The sequence below is a fragment of the Sinohyriopsis cumingii genome, chromosome 12 (genome assembly GCF_028554795.1).
Source record: "Sinohyriopsis cumingii isolate HCF-2022 chromosome 12, ASM2855479v2, whole genome shotgun sequence".
In the NCBI taxonomy this organism is placed as follows: Eukaryota; Metazoa; Mollusca; class Bivalvia; order Unionida; family Unionidae; genus Sinohyriopsis; species Sinohyriopsis cumingii.
In genome coordinates, this window is record NC_142972.1 from 60,624,364 (window position 1) to 60,646,314 (window position 21,951).

Sequence of the window (21,951 nt, forward strand, 5' to 3'; positions counted from 1 at the left end):
ATATATATATATATATATATATATATATATATATATATATATATATATGTATGTAAGCTCAGATTATATCCCGGATATTTCACTGTTATAGTAGGCATAGGCTATCAAGCAAATTAAAAGAGTTATTTAAAAGAAAACCCGTCTGCCGAAAAATATAATTTTATTTGTGCATGGTTGTCTTTTTCTAGTCTTATTGGTTTAAACCGCTTGGTTTCAATGTTCTAAGGCGGCGTATCCAGTAAGATTTCTTTTCTTTCCTGGTTTGTGGACTCCAGTTGGGGTTGTGAGCAATTGCAATAAGTGTTATACCACTGAAAGTGTGGCCAGGGGAGGAGAAGTGTTCTGCGACCGGGCTTCTGAACAGCTTCTTTGTCATCCAATCAGATCTATGAAGGCTGATCTTTTTGTGTAGCTTGTAAGTTTCTCCGACATACTGAAGGCGACATATCTTAAATGTGATGAGATAAATGACATTATCTGTTCTGCACGTTTTGTTTGGACCATGTATGTTTCATTTTTCTCTAGTCACTGTGCTAGAAAATGTCCCGGTCTCATCATATGTTGACAGGTTTTGCACCTTTTATCGCCACAGGGGCCATATTGACTAGGGTGGTCTAGATTAGTGATTGGCGTTAGCTTCGCCCTTACTAGGATGTCCTTGAGGTTTTTTGATCTTCGGTAGGCGACTACAGATTTGTTAGGAAGGATTGACTTTAGTGCGTCCGACGATTCCACGATGGGCCAATGTTTCCCGATGATTTTACCTACTTTGGGGTTGTCTGGATGGTAGGTCAGCATAAATGGTATCCTGTTAGCCTTTTCCTTCTTTTCATATTTTAGTAGGTCATCGCGGTTTGTTTTTTTAGCCTCCGTAATCAGGTCTTTGTCGTAGCCTCGGTAAATTAAATGTTTAGATAGCTCTTTTGACCTTTTTAGGAATGTTTCATCGTTGGAGAAAATTCTGGGTATTCTCAGTGCCTGGCTATATGGGATGTTCCTAATGCAGTGTTTTGGATGACATCTGCTTTGGGGGGAGATACTTGTGTTTGTCGGTTGCTTTGGAGTATATGTCTGTGTGGAGTTTGTTTTCTACTAGTCTGGTTGCTGTGTCCAGGAAGACGTGGTTTGAGTTGGAGATTTCTGCCGTTAATTTTATTGAGGGATGGAAGTTGTTTACCTTTGACACGAAATCATCCAGACTTTCTCTTCCACGTTGCCAATTCATTCCTATATCATCGATAAAGCGTACCCACTGGTATGGTGTAAGTTCAACCGATGCAAAAAGTTGACCCTCCAGTTTTCCCATACAAATATTAGCATACGAAGGGACCATTTTTGAACCAATTGCTGTTCCAATAATTTGGAGGTAGTTTTCTTCATTAAATTCAAAGTTATTAAGTAGAACAAACAACATATACCCTAATCTGGAGGCACATTATGATACATCAGATCATGATCTTTGTTGTTTGCATGATAACTATAACATTTTCACCGCAAAATTTAAGGATTTTACCCTTTTCTTTTGTCTCCTATTTGTTGGTGTGGTATTTTATGTGTGTGTATTTCAATTTTGGGAGTTCCCGCAACATCTTTATATTAAGTTGTGGTTGAATGGGTTTCTTTACGGGGGGGGGGGGCGAGTGACCGAGTGGTCTAAAGCGCTCACCGTTCCGGATCACTGCCATCTCACCTCTGTCTGCGTATGTTCGAGTCCAAGGCTCGGCTAGCGTGGGTACGTGGGAAAGCCTGCCAGTAGCTTCTCGTGGGTCGGTGGTTCTTTCCTGGGTTTTCCAGGGTTCTTCCTCCACCAGTTATACTGGCCGCCATATATGGCCTATCTTGTGCTGAAAAATGGCGTTAAACCCTAGAACAACAACAACAAATCTTTACCTGGGGATTTTGGCAATGTCTTTGCTTTCACCCTTTCGCTACGTAGTTTGTACTCGGAACTGTATTGCAGGGCCCCGAGTGGCCGAGTGGTCTAAACTGCTCTCCGTTACGGATCACTGCCATCTCACACCTGTCTGCGTGGGTTCGAGTCACGGATTCAGCCAATGTGGGTATGTGAGAAGGTTTGCCAGTAGCTTCTCATGGGTCGGTGGTTCTTTCTGGGGGTTTTCCCGGGTTCTTCCTCCACAATTAATACTGGCCGCCATACATAGCATATCATGTGCTGAAAATTGCGTTAAACCCCACAACAACAACTGTATTGCTAGGAAAGTGCAGATGTGCCGTTAGACCTTAGCACATACGGTTGGTAAAGACAACTTGTTACCCATGCACTACAAGTGTTTTGAGCTCTTTCGTCTTTATGTTTCTCTTGCATACCTTTATATTTGGGACATTCTGCAACATCTAAATTAATTTCCGTTTGTAAAGGTTTGTCTGCCTGTGGACTACGGCAAGGTTTTGTCCTTTATATATTTTGCTGTTTAACTTTCATTCTGCACTAAATAGATATGATTGTTCTGATGTGATGTTAAACCCAATACAGAGATTTCTGTTCTGTTATATGCGTATGTACGATAGGAATACTTTATGTGCGAGATAATACGGGTAAGTTTACGCTCGAGGACCTACTCACTTGTAACAATCGTTGCGATCGCTGGAATGTTTATGGCTTAAGAATTGCATTATGGAAGTCAAACTATCGAAAGAGGTTACCCACCTTAATGTGAAACGGGAGAGACGAAGGTGATAGGCACAAAATGCAGGTGTTCCAATGACTCATTAAAGCCGTCTTTCTGACATCATGTGTAAAAGGAGTAAGTGGGGTCACTGTAATACGTGAGTGTGGAATGACGGGCTGATTTGACGATAGTGTGAATAATCGCCAGCTAAAGATATGTAAAATCAATTTCTAAAACAAAGACACCCGTTACTGAAATAGTCGGTACGGAACGCATACATGACCTGTGCGACTTTTTATTAAAATATTAAAAGTCATACAGGTCATTATGCGTTGAGTAACGACTATTTCAGCAACGGGTGTCATTTGTTTTTTCTTCTTTTTTTTAATTTTGATTACAAATACTGTTAAATGGCAATTATTCACTTTATCTGGGTCATATTTCATTGGAAGGTCACTATTTAAAAACAAAATAGGCTACACACACCGGGGCCAGTATAACTGGTGGTGGAGCTTAGAACCCGGGAAAACGCCAGAAAGAAGCAGCGACGCACTTGAAGCTACTGGCAAACTTTCTCATGTACCCGTATTGGCCGAGCCCGAGACTCTAACCCAAAAAGAGAGATGGTGAGATGCAGTGATCGTTAACGGTGAGAAATTTAGACGACGCGGCCACTCGGACCTAGTTTAGTACCTGGCCACCATTGTAAAAAAATCCATAACGATAAAAAATTAAATCTTGAAGTTTCTTGATGAGAGTTACGGTGCAAAACGTTCAATAATCGGGGGGGGGGGGGGCCGAGTGGCCGAGTGGTCTAAAGCGCTCTCCGTTACGGATCACTGCCATCTCACCTCTGTCTGCGTGGGTTCGAGTCTCGGATTCGGCTAATGTGGATATGTGAGAAAGCTTTCCAGTAGCTTCTCGTGGGTCGGCGGTTCTTTCCGGGGTTTTCCCGGGTTCTTCCTCCACCATTAATACTGGCCGCCATGTATAGCCTATCGTGTGCTGAAAAATGGCGTTAAACCCTACAACAACAACAATCAGGACTGACTAGATTTTGTTTAAACTATTTAGTTGTTGTTGTTGTTACAGGGTTTGACACCATTTTTGCGTGTGCACAAGATAGGTTTCACATGGCGGCCAGTATAAATGGTTGAAGAAGAACCCGGGATAACTCCGGGAAGAACCTCTGACCCACAAGAAGTTACTGGCAAGCTTTCTCACGTACCACCATTGGCCGAGCCAGAGACTCGAACCCACGCAGACAGAGGTGAGATGGCGGTGATCCGTAACGGTGAGAGCTTGAGACCACTCGGTCACTCGGGGCCCCCCAACTACATTAGTATTAAATTTGTACGGAAGCAATATAAATTTTATCCAGCCCAAATTTACCTGCCACATAATTTATTAGCAAGGATCTCTGGAAGAGTACTACTGAAAAATGTATCTGTTAAAGAAACGACCATATAATTTTGTCTTTGCGGCCGGGATGGGTAGACCGGTATTTTTTTATGGAGCCAGGGTAGTTTTTGTTATACCTCAAAATATTTTCCAACTTATATAATGAATAAAGTAGTTTCTTTTTTCTATAAATCAGAATAAGAGTATTATTATCAAAAATATTAATTAGGATTCAATAATAATAATAATAATAGTAATAATAATAATAATAATAATAATAACAATAAATCCCAGGTGTCCACCCCACATGCCCACACAGATAACGTAAACTACTTGTTGCAGGGGTCTTCAACCTACGGCACGCGTTATACAGGTTGGCACGTCAAGATGTTTTGCGCAGCACGCCAAGGACACCCAAAAATCTCGATCTTAACAGTGATACTCTCTTACTGGTGGTACGCGCTCGTTCATTTTTTAATTAATCCGGAAAAAGGGTGACGCGTCATGTAAAATAGGTTGCCGACCCATGGTCTGTAATAAAGTGAAAACACAGAATTACGTAGCGAGACAGATACATGGTTGTGACTGATACCAAAATCTATCCATAAATTCTATTTTCTTATCGGGCAGAAAAGGGAGAATAATTTGCTCTAACTTCAGTATTAACGTTAAAATAAATGTGTAATAGTTCTCAATATGAAAGTAAACTGCTCCACTATTATGGGGACATATACAATGGTTTAAATGTGGGAAACGGATCATAGTTTCCATTTTTGTGCATATGTATAGGAAAGGGCGGTTTATTTCTGAAATCAGGATGGAAGTTTACATATTTTCTGATTATATGATCTCAGGTCTTAGGGCTATTCAATGAAACTCATCTTAAAGTAGTGGATCGGAGCTTAGGTGTAGCTATCTGATTCATTCTTTTACGCCACTATTTGGAATGTATCGTCCATCTTGGATATGGTATATGATAATGTTCGTGTTTAAAAAAAAATGGGTTAATATTATAAAGTATTCTCACGTAGGATCCAGAGATAGCAATATCCACTCTGGTGTATCGTTGTAAAAATAATCCCCCTTCTCATACAAACAGGGAGGTCGTGGGTTCGATCCCCGGCCGAGTCATACCAAAGACTTACAAAAATGGTACTAACAGCTGCCTCGCTTGGCGCTCAGCATTAAGAGGTTAGTGTTAGGACAGGTTGGTCTGGTGTCAGGATAATGTGACTGGGTGGGACATCATGCTACATGTCTGTGGCATGATGCTCCAATGCTATACATCACTATAAACTGCAACATCGTAGCGATATGACTGAAAAATTGTTAAAGCTACGTTAAAAATCCAAATCACACACACAAATACACACTCATATAAACAATAAAAACAATAGAACACTCAACATTATTTTAATAATAATAATATTTGAAGTGAATGTATATTATATATGGTCCTCTGAAAACCAACCCAAATCGAACATTGAAGAGATGTGTGAACGTATGTATGATGCAGTGAAGTTTAAAAGTTGTATTTCCGTAAAAGGTCTCAGTTGATATTTGGAATAATAGTTGAAAATACTGCAAAAATAAAAACCAGAAATATGTCAAAACAAGTACAGTGCCTGAAAGACTGACATACACGCAGAACTTAACCTAACATCCAGATGTGCGAGCAGACAAGGGCAACTCTGTATGGTCAAGAATGTTTGTGGTCAGATGTTAAAAGTAAAATCGAGTGCTGCAACAATCGCAGTGGGGGTGGGAGTGTCAGTAGCTAACCTATACGAACTCCTGCTGTTTAAATCCCTTTGCATGATAGGTTATGCTGACATAGGTTACCTCCCTTAACAAGTTTTTTTTTTTTTAATCTCTATTTTTGTAAACTAGATTTGTCTCCTCTATCACTGCGTTTTTTCCTCCAAGGTTACCTCCCATATACCGCGTTTTAAATGACCAATGTACCTTTCAAATATAATACAAAAGATTAAAATAAAAATCTAATAATTTTAATTAAACTTAACTAAAATGTTAATCTGAAGTTTATACAAAACTAATTAAGATAAAGTATAGTTAAAAAACATAAACTGAATAATAAAATAGAATCCAAAACAGTATCAGAAAGCATGTGAAAATACCATAGCAAAATCTTCAAGCACTTTCTTCTTTAACAAAGTAAAGAGGTTGTGCGCAGTTGTTTTACTCAGTGATACTCAGATGATGCGATGAGGTTTATTTCCTTTTTCCCTTCTTAGTATTTTTTTTATATAAAAACTTTAATATGTGTGGATTTGCGTTTCTTTAATCAATTTTCTTCTTCTTTTTTTCTCCCTCTTATTCTTTCTTTTTTTAATTTTTTTTTTAAAAGCCGTTTTCATATTAAAGTGATAGAGGCAATTAACTCGTAGTCGATGCTATTTTATTTGGAAATCCTCTCCAACCTCCATCGCTACTTTTTGGGGTGCTATTTCTGTTATATTTTTAATGGCAATGTTAACGTTTTTCGGCAAAATCTTGCCTGGGAATAGAAGCCAAGTGTTTTTACCAAGGACACACCGAGGAAGCCGACCTGGGCAAGTAATGAAACTGCAACCCTTGGCAGTCCAACGCCCTACCGATTCGGCTGCCGTGGCTCCCTGCACTTTCATAAAAAGCTACCATTAGCTAACGTCTATATTTGTTTTTAAGTTGAGTGAAACTGCACACAGCCAAGATCCTGATCTGCCGTAGCATCATGCGCCGCAGTTCAAGGTATTTTATTAGTTCTACTGATTGCTCCATACAAATCGCACAGGCACATATCTACCGGCGCATAATGCGACGGCAGATCATGATCTATGTAGTTTGCAATTCGACTGGTCTTATAAAGGAGTAAAAACGATATATATACTTTTACAGCCCTACTGGCACATTGTTGAAGACACGTTGGTAAAACATTCTAAAATTCCTTCCGACCAATTTGCGAGGATATATCGTAAAGAGCCTCTGATGAAAGCTTCAGTACATCTCTGGTAGTTCAGAACAAGACAGAAACAGACCAAAATTTGCATTTCTTCTTACTTTGACCTTTTTATTTGTGCTAGATCATAGTGCTATCTGACACACTCACTACTTACTTATGATGTATACCTGGTTTCACCAGACTATCTCCAGGTGTTTAAATGCAACAGCCTGGACAAGGAAACAAAACGTTTATTTCATTTTTCCTTCCTTTGACGACATGGCCATACATTCTCATGTACAGCATACAGAGTACATCAACCAAATGAATTACGGGATAATTCAAAGTACATATGTAAGACATATGATACGAGTAGAGGTAGAGGAGATGTGCAAACATGGCACCTGAACCTTTAAGCTTGTACGAATTATATTATCTGGTCATATATATATATATATATATATATATATATATATATATATATAGAGAGAGAGAGAGAGAGAGAGAGAGAGAGAGAGAGAGAGAGAGAGAGGGAGGGAGGGAGGGGAGGAGAGGGGATGACAACGCAGTCAAAATTTTACAGATTTTGAAATGTGTTACCCCTTTATCTGTTATTTTACAGAATTTTAGCATTCTTACGTTTTATGCTTGATCTTATTGTATTTAATATTTACATTGATTTGTATGATAGAGTGTTTCAACCTGCAACCTACGCGCGATCAGTATTACAATTTGCTTATCATGAAGGAACTTCACTTGTATTATAGAATTCCTGAAAGAAGCAAACATTTATTCTAAGCTATAACTTTTATGCCATCACCTTGAGCATTTTTATATAATGTCTCTTATTTTCAAAAACTGTTCATCTGTCTTTATGAGCATTATACTATATACACTCTGTGTTGATCGGGAAGCTTCATATCATACCCTTAACCATCTTATCGCTTTACTTTCAACTATTTGGTTTTGATATCACTGGTCGATATAAAACCATTTATCATTTTTAAATGATCATACATATAACCTTTTGTATGGCGCTAAAGAGCCTAATGGTGCTGGTGCGCCTTTCAAATATCAATCAATCAATCAATCAATCAATCAATCAATCAATCAATCAGTCAATCAATACATTGTTTTGGAAGCAGGTATCTGCAAAAGAAGCTTCATGCCATGCGAAAGCAAGTGTTCCAGAGACGCACATGCTGATTTCTGCAAGACAAGTAGGTCACAATGATATACTCTTAATATGACTACCAGCGAGTGTTTTAGAAAAATAACCAAAACATACATTTTAATATATAAAAAGTAAATTATCATTAGAACTTGAAAAGTGGGTCACTCTGACATTTTGGGGGCATAATGATGTGCATTCACGTATTTATTTTCATGACTATACTCACAACAGTACTTAAAAAATGTTAAATATAAATGGAGTATGTGATCCCCGGAGTACATAAAGTAAGCCACAGTGATCTACTTTAAACATATGGTGTAGTACTCTTCCGGACTCATGCATAGAAAAAATAGAATGACTGTATAAGCAATAGTGCTCCAGAAACTGACCAAAAACCAATGGCGTACATTGTTCATGTCTACAACACCAGAGATGCAGTACAAGTTGTCGCGTACAAACATGCCGTTAAGCTAAAAATGGATGTTTTGTTGTTTTCCTGTAGTTGTAGGTGGGGTTTTCGAATCACATTTCACAATTCAGTTTCAAAATATTAAAAAATAATCTCTGTACCCAAGTGTAAATAACATGAAAATAATATATTTTAGTAAATTATGCTTCTCCTGTAACACCTACCTGATCACATTAGACTAAATTTTTTTTGCTACCTCCGACTCCGTGCCTCCTCGAAGCAACAATTACAGGTTATCTGCCCTTTCTACCTGCAAGGTGCTTACCGTTTTAACCATTTTTTTCCTTTATTTTTTACCTGAGCGGAGCCTTAAGGATGCTCACATTGCGAGAAAGGATGGGAGGGATTTCTGTAATGTGATCAGGCAAGTATTATACGAGAATCATACTTTGCTTTCATGAATGACTTGTGGTCACTGTCTCAAACAACTACCTATAACTCAGAGAAGTTAATTTCTCTCCCTAGCGAGGCAATGTTATGCCAGTGGACCCACTCCGCTCTGTTCGGTTGTTGTTGTTCTTGTTGTAGGGTTTAGCGCCATTTTTTCAGCATAAGATAGGCTATACATGGAGGCCAGTATCAATGGTGGAGGAAGAACCTGGGAAAAAACCTGAAAAAAAAAAAAAAAAAAAACATCGACCCACGAGAAGCTACCGGCAAGCTTTCTTACGTACTCACACTGGCTGAGCCCGAGACTCGAACTAACGCAGACAGAGGCGATCCGTAACAGCAGTGATCCGTAACGGTGAGTGCATTAGACCACTAGGCCACTCGGGCTCCCGTTATGTTCGGAACTTAGACATTACGTTTAAGAGCGGTCTCGTGCAAATCACTCTATTTCGCGAGGTGAAACCTTCGTCAGTGTACTTGATCTTGTGAGAGGTCAGAAAACACTGATTTAATAAGTCCCTTTCGACAAGCAGCCATCCTTGTAAACTTTATGTTTTACATTCTTGACTTCTGCATGATGAATAGTCTTTTACAGTTGATGATAATATTGTTCGTGTGTCTCGGGTAACATCATGTAAGGGTCCTACAACTATGCTTTCTCTCGACAGATTGATCAAGGAGAGGGGACGAATATAAACCAGACAGGTATGTGTCTGACTTGAATATTGCTTGACACTGCGATTACCCATGAATATATTTCCATACTGTGGCAAAGTCTGGTGATTGTTCCTTTTCGCTTGCAAAGGTATGTCACCACAACCAAACTGTCTGACATTATCAGGACCCTGTTTAGTGGATATGTTCCACCCACGTGTTGAAGGAACTGAGAATAGCTTTCATCACCAAGAGGCTGATATGACGAGCCTTCTCTTAAAAAGTCCACAAGCCACTGACCATTGCAGGTTCAAATGTAAACGGGCATTGTAACAGGTCCACCCCAGCATTAAGTAGATGCCGTAGCTGTAAAGCTCACCATCGCCTGAACAACTTCTTGTTTGAGGCTTTCTCCGACGCATGAACTATATATACTTCAATGTGTTTGGGGGAAAATAACTCATGTTAATATATGTTATGATTTCCGTATTTAGATTGACAAAATGGTGAGATGGTATAAGGTCCGACGTCTCAAAAGTAATCTTCCACCCTGAACTGCGATCGAGGGAAGCAATGTTTCTCGTGTCGTTAACAAAAAGCCATAGTTACCAAATGGTTTTGTAGTCTGTCATATTGGAACGCCACATTGTATATGGAGGACGTCCGTAATCTAGATTTTACTTGGTCTAACGTGTTACTGAAGGTCAAACTAAATGTCTTGTATGATGCCTTGTCTGACCCCTGAACGATTCTTTCGATATGTTTGGAATGAAGACGCCAAGCTGATTTAAGGATTCCATAACTGGATGGGCCAAAATTGTGAGAAGGAACAAGGTCTGACATCTCTGCTTTGATTATCCATCAACCAATATGGGAAGTAAGGTTGTTCATGTTGTTAACCGAAAATCACGCTTACAGAATGTTTTTATGTTGTGTCATACAGCAATGTCGCCGTCTCTGTGGTGGACGACTTGAACTCTAAGTGAAGTCCCAAGGGGCTTTTGGAATCGGTATATCACAATAGCCCTTTACAAGCATAATAACTAGATCTCCTTGTATATAACATCCCACTTAATGTGATTACTTAGGAGTTCCTTGATCAAGATAGGACTATCAAAGTGTACGGTTTAGATCACCCATTGGTACCTTAGAATGGTTGATCCAAATATCCAACTTTGACGAAAAAGGAATAGTCTATTGCCTCATGTGTGTTGGCAAAGGGCATGAGGGACGGTGTATCCTGATCGACGGAAGGCCTGTGCAAGGTGTGTTCATCTCTCTCCTCTCCATGCATGCCAGCAAAAACAAGGGCATATGACAACCTATAATTCGTTTGGCCAGGAGAAAAAAGAACTGTCGTTGTTGAGAATAGCCACTGAGAATTGATATATTGCACGTGTTGATGAAATATATATGCGCATTTCTTTTTTACAGTGGGGTGAGGAATTTGTATGCATTTGGCTCACCATAAGGAAGCTCTTGCGTTACCTGGGTCGTGAATGCTCTACGAGATGCCGGGTAATTTTTTGCGATCTGTAACAGTTGTGGCACGATTGTGACCGATGAACTGTCATCATCGTCTACATCGATCAAAGCATTGACCTGGTAGGTATAAAGGAATGAAGATAGAGAGGGCATTACGATGGAGACAAAATCCATTGGATTACCTCAACTGTTGCCATGTCGGATCTGCATGGTCTGGAATTTCCATTTCATCGACTTCATCAGCCTGAAACGACGAAGTATCATCAGCAGGCATCATTTTGCCCAGTGGAAATGTATTATGGAATGCCGATCTGGTTCGTCCGGTTTGCTCAAAAAACTAATGCCCGTCGCTATATAATTAATTGGAATGGTCGATCATTTGGCTCGCCGGTCGGAGATAACAGACTCCTGGCCACGGTAATTGTACAAAACTCTTTTATATGGCTTAACCGGTTGGTTGGCAGTCGGAATGGCATACCAACGACAATATATGCCTTGCGGTCCACACGGCTGGTGCAGTACTGAAGGACGAATGTATTGTATTGGTACGGACCGTCTGCCCATACCGCAGTGGTGAAATTGTAGATATTCACTTCCGGTACGTTTTCGTGCATGGACGGTGTAAATGCAAACCTTCACGCGTCATATGCGTGGTCCTATTTTGTTGTGAGCAGTTGCGCATTATTGGCGGGGTCTTTATATCTGTATTTACTTGTCCACGTTTTGGAGAACAAAGCCTTTTGAGTCATACAGATCGTGTGTGCAATTCCAGGGCCATATCGGAATCGCCTGGTCGTTCTGTTCACATATACAGTATGATATGCTGATGTTTCTGCGTCTGCATGGGGGTTGGGAGGGGAGGGGATCTTGATGCCATTCGCGAGACAAATTAAAAGATTCTTGTGCATTCACGGATACAGCATGTTCTGGCTTTCTTCTGTGTCATCGTGGGTGCGTGTGGAGAGGGCATCTTTATATTATACATGTGAATAATCGATAATTCTGCTGTATTCACTAATTCATTATGTTCTGGTGCTGTTTCTGCAACTGCATTGTGGTGGCGTGGCTAGAGCATCAATGAAACTAATCAACGAGTTTGACATGGGGTGCACGTTAAAGGTATGCTATGTCGTGTTGGATCATATTCGTTTTTCGGCCCTTGAGCTGCCTTTTCAAAACGTTGGATCAAGTATTTTCGAACCAAAGTGCACACATCTTACATGTATGTGTCAACAAGCATTTGTATGCGTAGGCACGTCTCGTGTCCATCCTCCATAACCTTAAATCGTTGACACTTCTTGCACTTGGCTGTCATCTGTGTAAAGGGGAACAGACAAGAACAACAAACATGTACGAATTGAAATAATTTAAACTGCGTTATCGAAACAACTTAGAAGTGTTTTTGTTTGTTAGTACCAGTATCATACTAACGGTGGAGAAGGTTGCGACGGGTGCCAGAGGTTTTGGGGCACCAAAAGCACGGAAACTATACGTCTTGAGACGCCAAAACCCCCTTGAGCCACCATCGTCCTCCCGGGCGCCATTTACCCTTAGTACGCAACTGGTTAGTATAGCGCCCGAAATTTTTTACCCTTAGTATGTCACTGGTTAGTATAGCGCCCGAAAATTTTTTTTAATGGTGAAATTGAATGTTACCGATGGAAATCACATGTGACAATAATGAATTCCTAATAATACAAATTGCCGAAATCTAAAAAATAATTTACCGGAATTTAAATAAGCATTCTTTGTACCTTAGAAAACAATGTTTTGACTTATTAAAGCCTGTATTACTATGGTATCGCGAGTTTTAAAATTAGCGATCAGCGAATAAGTACATAAAACCACTGACCTTTAAGATATTATATATATCTATTTGTTGTTCTTAGCTCTGTATTAACATGCATTTAATTTACAGTTTAAATCAGATGATTGCGGAAAACAATCGATAAATATATGCCATGTAGATTTCAGGTTATGCAAGGGGGGTGGGGGTGGGGTGTACTCTGATATCACGGTAATACCGGAATAAAATATTTGCATATAATTGTTCTAATGCTGGGAACTTTATGTATATGTTGTACAAAGTGTAAATGAACTTGAAAATGGATGCTACTTCCATGGCCCTCATTTTGTCACATGTGCCCTCCAACTACAGAAACTTGCCTGAGAGAACTAATTCAATGCATCTTTATACAACTGTTGACTACGGAGTGGCGCCGGGATTGTCAGTGGGAATTGGCTCACCTACATGTGAAAGGAAAGTATTTTTCGACTACACGCATTTTCAACAACTCCATGCGTTCCAACGAAAATTAATTGTGTACAACAAAGTTTCAAGTCAACACCGTTCAGTTGTGAAAGCCGTCAGAAGTTACGAAAACACATTTAACTTCCATCATATTTTGACTCGTATTTGATACCTTAGATTCGATCTCTTGCTCCTTGACAAATATGGAAATAAATGTAATCTGACATAAAACCATTGGACATTATCAGAGGACGAACTGGTTAACCGTTATGTTAGTCATATCGATTATTCAGAACATATTGACTCTATTTCAGAACATGTGGTACGGCCATGTTTGGAAACAGTGATATTCATGGGTACATTTTTATAACAGCGTATTCTCCAGCAATCCCGACATTTTCCCTAATCAAATGGTGATACAGAACTAATAAATTATCATCAAGATTATAAAAGATAATCACACGATATGTGGTGCTGTACAGAAAAAATACCCCAAAATTCCGTTACATATTGGTTGTGGTGATCGTTATTTAGGGACTGATCGAAAACAGGTGTTATTGTCCGGATCGAGTAAATAATAAAATAAAATATGAAATTAATGGGAGGAATAATCAGAGACATGAGCAGAGATATAGAATAGAAAGAAAAAAAAAAAGAAGAAGAAAAAACCACGACCCCCGTATGCAGCATATAACAATTTTATAAGTTATAAAAACAAAATGAAATTGAACGAGCCATTTGAATAATACACTTTCTCTTAGAAAAGAATTACTAAATTTATTTTTAAAAAATACAATTAGTCGTTCTGTTTATTCAGAGGAAATACATTTATCATGAAATCTAGTGAACGATCGAACTTAGTTATCCAGAATGCTTTGCATAACCTGGTTGTTTGCTGGTCCTTCCGAATTCAACATTGGTGACAGGTTAGGATCTCCCTCTCTGTTTCTGTCTCTGTCTGTCTGTCTCTCTGGTCACACTATGGGTGTATATATGGAGCTATTTCCCTTTAAATTCCGTGTCACTCAAACTTCCAGATACCCGTTCTTGTGACAGTTTTAATAGCAAAGTACTCACTACTAATCTCGGAACTAAGAATTTGCCGCTTGCAAAACTTTGACCAATTTTGCGAGGTATAATACTTAAAACAGATTTGAGTTTGGGAAACACTCACCCCTTTATAGCTTAATCAATCAGGATTACATTTTTTCACATTGCCTGTCCATGTGTCTAACCGTTATCACACACACACACACACATACACACTTATGTGTCACACTGACTGTGGCATGATTCACTCAGTTATATGTTGTTATAACATCTTACAAAGTTCACTTTTACAACTTCGAACAACTCGCCCACTATATCGTATGAAACTAGGATACCACTTATAATATAAAAGATGGATGATTTGAAATTTAAGTGCAAGATTAAATGGATTTGTGGAGGACATTTTTACTGAATGTCAACGAATGTAACCTTCCCCCCACCCCCTCCCAAAAAAACCCCTGGTTTAACCGGGCTTAATGGTAGCCAACGAGTGGGTAGAAAGGGGAGTTAACGTATAAGAGTTGCTTCCCTTCATCCACCTAGTTTTGGTAAAAGGCTGATACAGACCATGGCTGGTTCGGACCAGACTTACCAGGCGTAATTACGAGCTAGACAGACGCAGATTTTGGGCTGACTTGGACCAAATGTCAGATTGATGGGGACCATGTGCAATATTATTAAGTTTTGTCTAGGATCGAAATGTCAGATTTACATTTGTTTTAAATATGATATTTCTCATTATTTCCCAGATAATTGTAGTTCAGCTATGCATTTAGAAAAATAAAACCCTGGTTGTTGTTGTTGTTCTAGGGTTTAACGCCATTTTCAGCACAAGATAGACTATACATGGCGGCCAGTATAAGTGGTGGAGGAAGAACCCTGGAAAACCCCGGGAAGAACCACCGACCCACGAGAAGCTACTGGCAGGCTTTCCCACATACCCACGCTATCCGAGCCTTGGACTCGAACCTACGCAGACAGAGGTGAGATGGCAGTGATCCGGAACGGTGAGCGCTTTAGACCACTCGGCCACTCGGGGCCACTAAATAGGGACACTAAATAGGAATAGGGCTTTTATATATAGTGAAATTAAATAACCTAAGACTGTTTATCTTGCATCGGAAATTAAGTAGTGAAATATTTTTAGAACAGCTCATTCACATTTTTGCATAAGTTAAATATAGTTTATTTTATTGATAGCAAATAAAATTACTAAGATTGTCAAAAATAGTGAAATTAGGTCTCATGCAAGTTTTCATATATATGATAAATAGAACCAAACTAATGCACGACATCCAAACTAATCTAACAACTTGCTTACCTCCTACCGCAGAACAACTCGATAACTGTCTGCGTTCATTACTTGACGAACATGCTCCAGCTCCCAAGTGCAGAGTATCAATTCAAAAGTGTTCTCCATGGTATAGCAGTGTTAGGGACCAGCTTCGGACTGCTAAAAGAGACCGCCGGAAAGCTGAGAGGCTCTGGCTTTCCACCAGACTCACTATTCATAAGCAAATCTATGAAGTCGCTAAGAAGAATGTCACAAAAATAGTCCATGCAGCGAAATCAGCCCAATACACTACTAAGATCGTGGAAAGTTCCAGCTGCAAAGAGCTCTTCGAGATTACTAACAAGCTAATGTCAAGGTACAAATCTACACCACTTCCAACTACCTTCTCTCCAGTCGACCTTCCGGACATGTTTGCAGATTTCTTCCATGACAAAGTACAAACCATTAGAGATAAGCTTGACACCACAATTTCAATTGACTCGTCGTCACCATACAGTTGGGATACAGAATTTGAGCGGCAACCATTAGCAGCATTTGAACCTGTCTCTATGGATTTTGTACGTACAATAGTGATGAAGAGTGCACCAAAGTCATGTGAACTTGATCCAATTCCAACATCACTGCTGCTTGAGTGCTTAGATCCAGTATTGCCTTCACTAACTGATGTTATTAATACCTCTCTCTTATACGGGGAATTCCCATCATTTTTCAAAACTGCCATTGTAAAGCCTCTGCTGAAGAAACCAACACTAGACCATAACGATTTAAAGAACTACCGCCCAGTTTCTAATCTCCCATTCATATAAAAAATCTTAGAAAAGGTTGTTCTATCCCAGCTTGTATCTCATCTAAATTCAAACAGTCTTTTTAGCAATGTACAATCTGCATATCGCCCTTGCCACAGTAGTGAAACTACTCTTCTAAAAGTAGTTAATGACATTCTCTCTGCGTTGGATAGCGGAAAGATTACAGTCCTCACCCTCCTTGATTTGTCTGTTCTTGGACATGTTCTCTTCATTCTGTACACTTAGTCACTCTCAGGTGTCATAGATCATCATCCAGTGTCTCACCAATCGTACGCTGATGACACCCAAATATACAAATCTAGCCACCCAACTGAAGTTTATGCTACCATCCAAGGTGTAGAGAGGTGCATTTCTGATGTGAAATCGTGGATGACATGTTACAAGCTGCAGATGAATGATGATAAAACTGAGGCCATTCTGATCACAACAAAAAGACTTTCTCATTCACATCCTTTACCTCAAACAATAAATATCAGCAACGCCAACATTAAATTCACACAATCAGTACGAAACCTAGGTGTTACTCTGGACAGTACTCTCACATTGCACCAACATGCCATGAAGATATGCAAGGCTGCATATCTTTAGCTGAGACGCATGAGCTCAATTCGCAAATATCTTTCAGCTGATGCCACTAATACACTTGTGTGTTCATTAGTGCTTTCAAGACTGGACTATTGTAACTCAATTCTGTCTGGTTCATCTCAATATCTACTTCAGAAACTTCAAAAAGTTCAAAACACAGCTGTTCGGATCATACTTAGAGTACCACGATCAGAGCACACCTCCCCGCTGCTCTGTACCCTACACTGGCTATCCATTCGATCCAGAATCAAACACAAAATTTGTTCTCTGTGCTACGTTTCACTGTCGGACTCTAGTCCAACATACCTATCCGACCTGACCCATGTGTACACACCAGCAAGATACTTACGATCCTCTTCTGACAATCGTATAGTCCTTATTCCCACTATTGTCAGTATGACGCAGTTCCTCTTGCAGCTAGTTTGTCCCTGCTATGTTAGGTGCAAAACAAGCACGGCAAGCTCATCTTTTTCATAGATGGTTATTATATCAGGACATCCGAGCGGGTGGGAGGAGGGCAGTTGACAATAGTCATGGGTAAGTACTGCATAATTAAAATTAGTTTTACCTCACAACAAACTACATTTTAATAGCAGTAAAACCTTACCCATAAGTTTAGCTGCATTTGTCAGTAAGGAGGGTTGGTGGATATTCCGTTAAACTGAGAAGAAAACCCCCCAGACAAAATGGAAACACTCACCATTGGTAGAGAGGTCCTTGTTATGGAAGGTTGGTAGTTCTCGGGGCCACATATTGCGACGTAACGATGGGACCTAGAGAAAATATGCATGCGCTTTGTTGTGATAACGAGCGTAGGTAAAAGGAGGAAAAGGTAGTATGGGAACGCCAAAATGCTGCCTTCATTATGCCTTCCAAGGAGGAGTGATTAAGGTAGGCATATGATGTAGCGACGGCTCAGACCTCATGGGCTTTAAGTTTCATAAAGGAAAGGTCTCGATCAGTAAGAGATTGGTACTCTCTTTTGATTGTGGTGACAATCCATCATGAAATAGTGGCGGCTGAAATGTCTATGAAGCCCCTTGAGAGGGAAAAAATTATGCTTCCTCCCCTTTTTCCTTTGGATACCTTAAAATAGAAATGGAGTGCCCTCACGGGACATAAAAGCCTATATGTATCATCCGCAGCACAGATTAGACCGAGACTGGGGATTTCTTTTGGTAGTGGAGCTATGGAACGTAACTGATTTTTGGCTAAAATTCTGGTTGACAAAGGAGGGAAACCGAATCATAATTCCCATTCAACGGAGAGAGCCAGTGTTGATAGATAATGCATGAATCTCACTTCGTCGTCTCGCTGAGGCAAGAACAAGTATAAACACATAATTTGAGAGTGAGGTCTTGAAAAGAAGCATCACTCTATGGTTCATAAGGGGTTTTAGTTAATGGCCATAAGACACAAGAAAGATTCCATCTGGGCGTAAGAGTCTAGCTAAAAATACTTAATATGTGTTAGGTGCTAATCCGAACCAATTACCGTTCCTTGAGAAAATTTAAGTGTGTTAGAGATGACAGCTCAATAGCCCCTGACAGTGGATACAGAGAATTTTTTCTCTCTCAGAAACAAAGGGAAATCAGCCACAGAGGTTATAAAGGGGCAGATAGGTGCAACACATTTCCTACTACACCAATCACAATATATTTTCCACCTAGCATCACAGACCTTTGATGTAGAAGCTCTCCTGGTCTGAGTGATGCAACTGGCAACTCAGCCCAAAAGGTTGTTCTGGCGGAGAGACGAGCCAAGCGTGAAGGTAGATAATTTGTGGGTTGTTGTGGAGGAGGGATCCCCGATGTTGCGACAGAAGATCCCTCCTGAGAGGTAGAGACCTGGATTGAGCGATCAACAGGTCTAGAAGAGCGCTCAATCACGAGCGCTGAGGCTACAGAGGGGTTATGAGAAAGGTCTGAGCAGTGTAAGTTCTGACTTTTTGCAGCACTTGAGGAATCAGTCGGAAGGATGAGAAGGTGTAAGCGAACAGCCGATCCCACTGACGACTGAATGCATCCACGGCCCAAGCTCCTCAATCTTGAAACGTAAATTGGGAGTCTGCTGTTGAGCCTGGTTGCAAATAGATCCACTAGGGGCCTTCCCCAGGAACGGGGACTCTGTAACAGAGCGGTCACGAATCCATTCTGTGATGATGTCTCTGTCAGTTCTGGAAAGACTGTTCGCCAAAACGTTCTATTTGCACGTAATATGCCGAACTCTTAAGTGTTACGTTTTCTAGGTGGCCCAGCGCAGGAGGTTCCAGATTTTCACACAAAGAGAAGGGGCATGTATTCCCCTTTGATGTCGGACATAAGAAACGACGGACGTGTTGTCGGAGGAGACCATGTCACATCAACCTCGTACTCTCTCAATGTCCCCTTGCAATGCTAGGTATACAGCCTTTATGCCTAGGTTGTTTATGTGGAGGGATGATTCGGACGGGGTCCAGTGACACTGTAGAATTATACCCTCTGGTTCTAAATGAGTACCTCAACCGGAATCTGACGCGTTGGCGAACATAATATAGGTTGTTGTTGTTGTAGGTTTTAACGCCATTTTTCAGCACAAGATAGGCTATACATAGGGGCCAGTATTAATGGTGGAGGAAGAACCCGGGAAAACTCCCGGAAAGAACCATCGACCCACGAGAAGCTACTGGCAAGCTTTCTCACATATCCACATTGGCTGAATCCGAGACTCGAACCCACGCAGACAAAGGTGCGAACATACAGGAGTGCATGCATGGGGACTCCAATCACGAATCTGTCCCGATTCGTCCACCACTATAAATGGTGATGAAATACTGGTCCTAAAACGGTCATTGTTGATAGAGAATATTTGTGAGATTTCCAACTTGCGAGGAAGAGAAACTGTAACGGTTGCATATGGATACGTCCTAATAGAACCAATACGGCAGCGGTGCTCAAGGTTCCCAAAAGAGACAGGTATAGTCGAGCAGACAGTGAAGTTACTGCTTGTAGCGTCTTTAATTGGGCTAGGATTCGATCTATCCGATCTAGTGGAATTCTGATTAAGTTTTGGTTTGTGAGGAAATTCATCCCCACGTGAACAAAGTCTTGCGATGGAATGAGTTCCGATTTCTCGAGGTTCGGCAAAAGACCCAACTGAGTTACCACGGACCAACAGCGGTACAGATCCTGACGAAGGGACTGGATTTGAATATTATGGATCAGCCAGTCGTCGAAATACTGTAGAATTGGTATTCCCAGTAACCGGAGGTATCCCGCCACTATTACCATAACTCGGGTAAAAACTCTGGGTGTGGAAGAAATCCGAACGGTAGGACCCGGAATTGAAAAACTTCCTCCTCTAAGCAAAACCGGAGATATCTGAGGTGAGGAGGAAATATGGGTTTGTGTAGATAGGCATACTGAAGGTCAATCGGACGGTCGAAGCGCATTTCGGATTGAGGAGATGGCCTCCATCTTAAAAGGTTCTTCACGAAGAAACTGCTTTAAAGGGGAGAGGTTGATTATAATGTGAAACTTTCCAGTTTTCTTGTTAAAAAAATGTGCACTTCCTCCCTCAGTTTCACCAGATTGGATTGTGAAGAAAGATGGGGGTCATAGATAGTGGAGGTAGTTCCCGAAACCGGAGTCGGTGTCCCTTGTTCAATATAGAAAGCATCCATCTATCGTCCGTGATGTTTGACCAGGACTCGGAAAAAGGCCTAGGAGAGCACCTACCAGAATGCCTGGGAGAAGGATGTAAGACAGGAGAGGGTTCAAGTCCCAAGGGTTGACCGCACCCCCACTTCCTCCTTTCTTTCCAGGTTCGTAAGCCACGTCCTTTTTTCGGTTTCTGGGAACCAGTCTAACGAGAAGGAGGGGGTTCATTTTGAGGTTGCATATTGGACTGAGACTGTGTCCGCTTGAATAACTTAACAGATGGCCCTTGCGGGCGATTCACATCGACATGCTTCCTGGCCGACTGCGATGGGCCAGGAGTGGATGTGAAAGATTTATGTTGATGACCCAACAAGTCCTGAGGCCTCCAAACAGACTATCGGCTTCAAGCGGAACATACCTAAGGATGTCTTTACTGTGATCAAGAAGTCCCTTTGAAGAGTCTAAGCAACATCACGGCGGATGTGAAGAAGTTCCGCCGACAAAGCCATATAAACAGAAAGTGCATGCCGAGATGTCTTGGCCACAGCATCCAGCATGCGTTGAAGGGCGGTTGGGCTCAAGGATGTTTCCCTTAGCAATGCTAAAAGAAGCAGCTAAGAAGAGATCGGCATGAGAAACTATGGTGACAAGCAGTCGGAGCATCTGTTCCATAGTTTCATTGTCTTTAACAGGAACGCGTGTCCAGGCTCCATTTGAAATATCCTCCTTGGCCGCACAGTCATCAAGTTGGGGAGGTTTCGTGGGCCATTTTAGGGAATGTACCCAAAAGCTGGCAGAAGAGACCAAGGGTGGCAACGTTGATGAGGGAACGGTCCACCATTGACTCTGTCGCTTACTATTTTGGGAAATTGAAGTATACATACATACAATAACAATGTGAAAAAAATTCAACGCGTTGAATCAAATATCTTATTTAAAAAATACCGTATACGACGTGGTTCCTGCGTTTACAATCTAAAACAAAGAGTGCGCAGCGTCTCATGAGCACGCTGTCGTTATTCCTTGCATAAATTACTTACGGTACCTAGATACAAAATGATTTTGATAGTAAGTGTATCCGACCCCTGAGGGTTTACACGAAGTAACCCCAAGTCCCTGGAAAAGGTTACCACATAAAAATAGTAGATATAATTATTGAAAAGGCCTGGTTGCAATTGTGGTT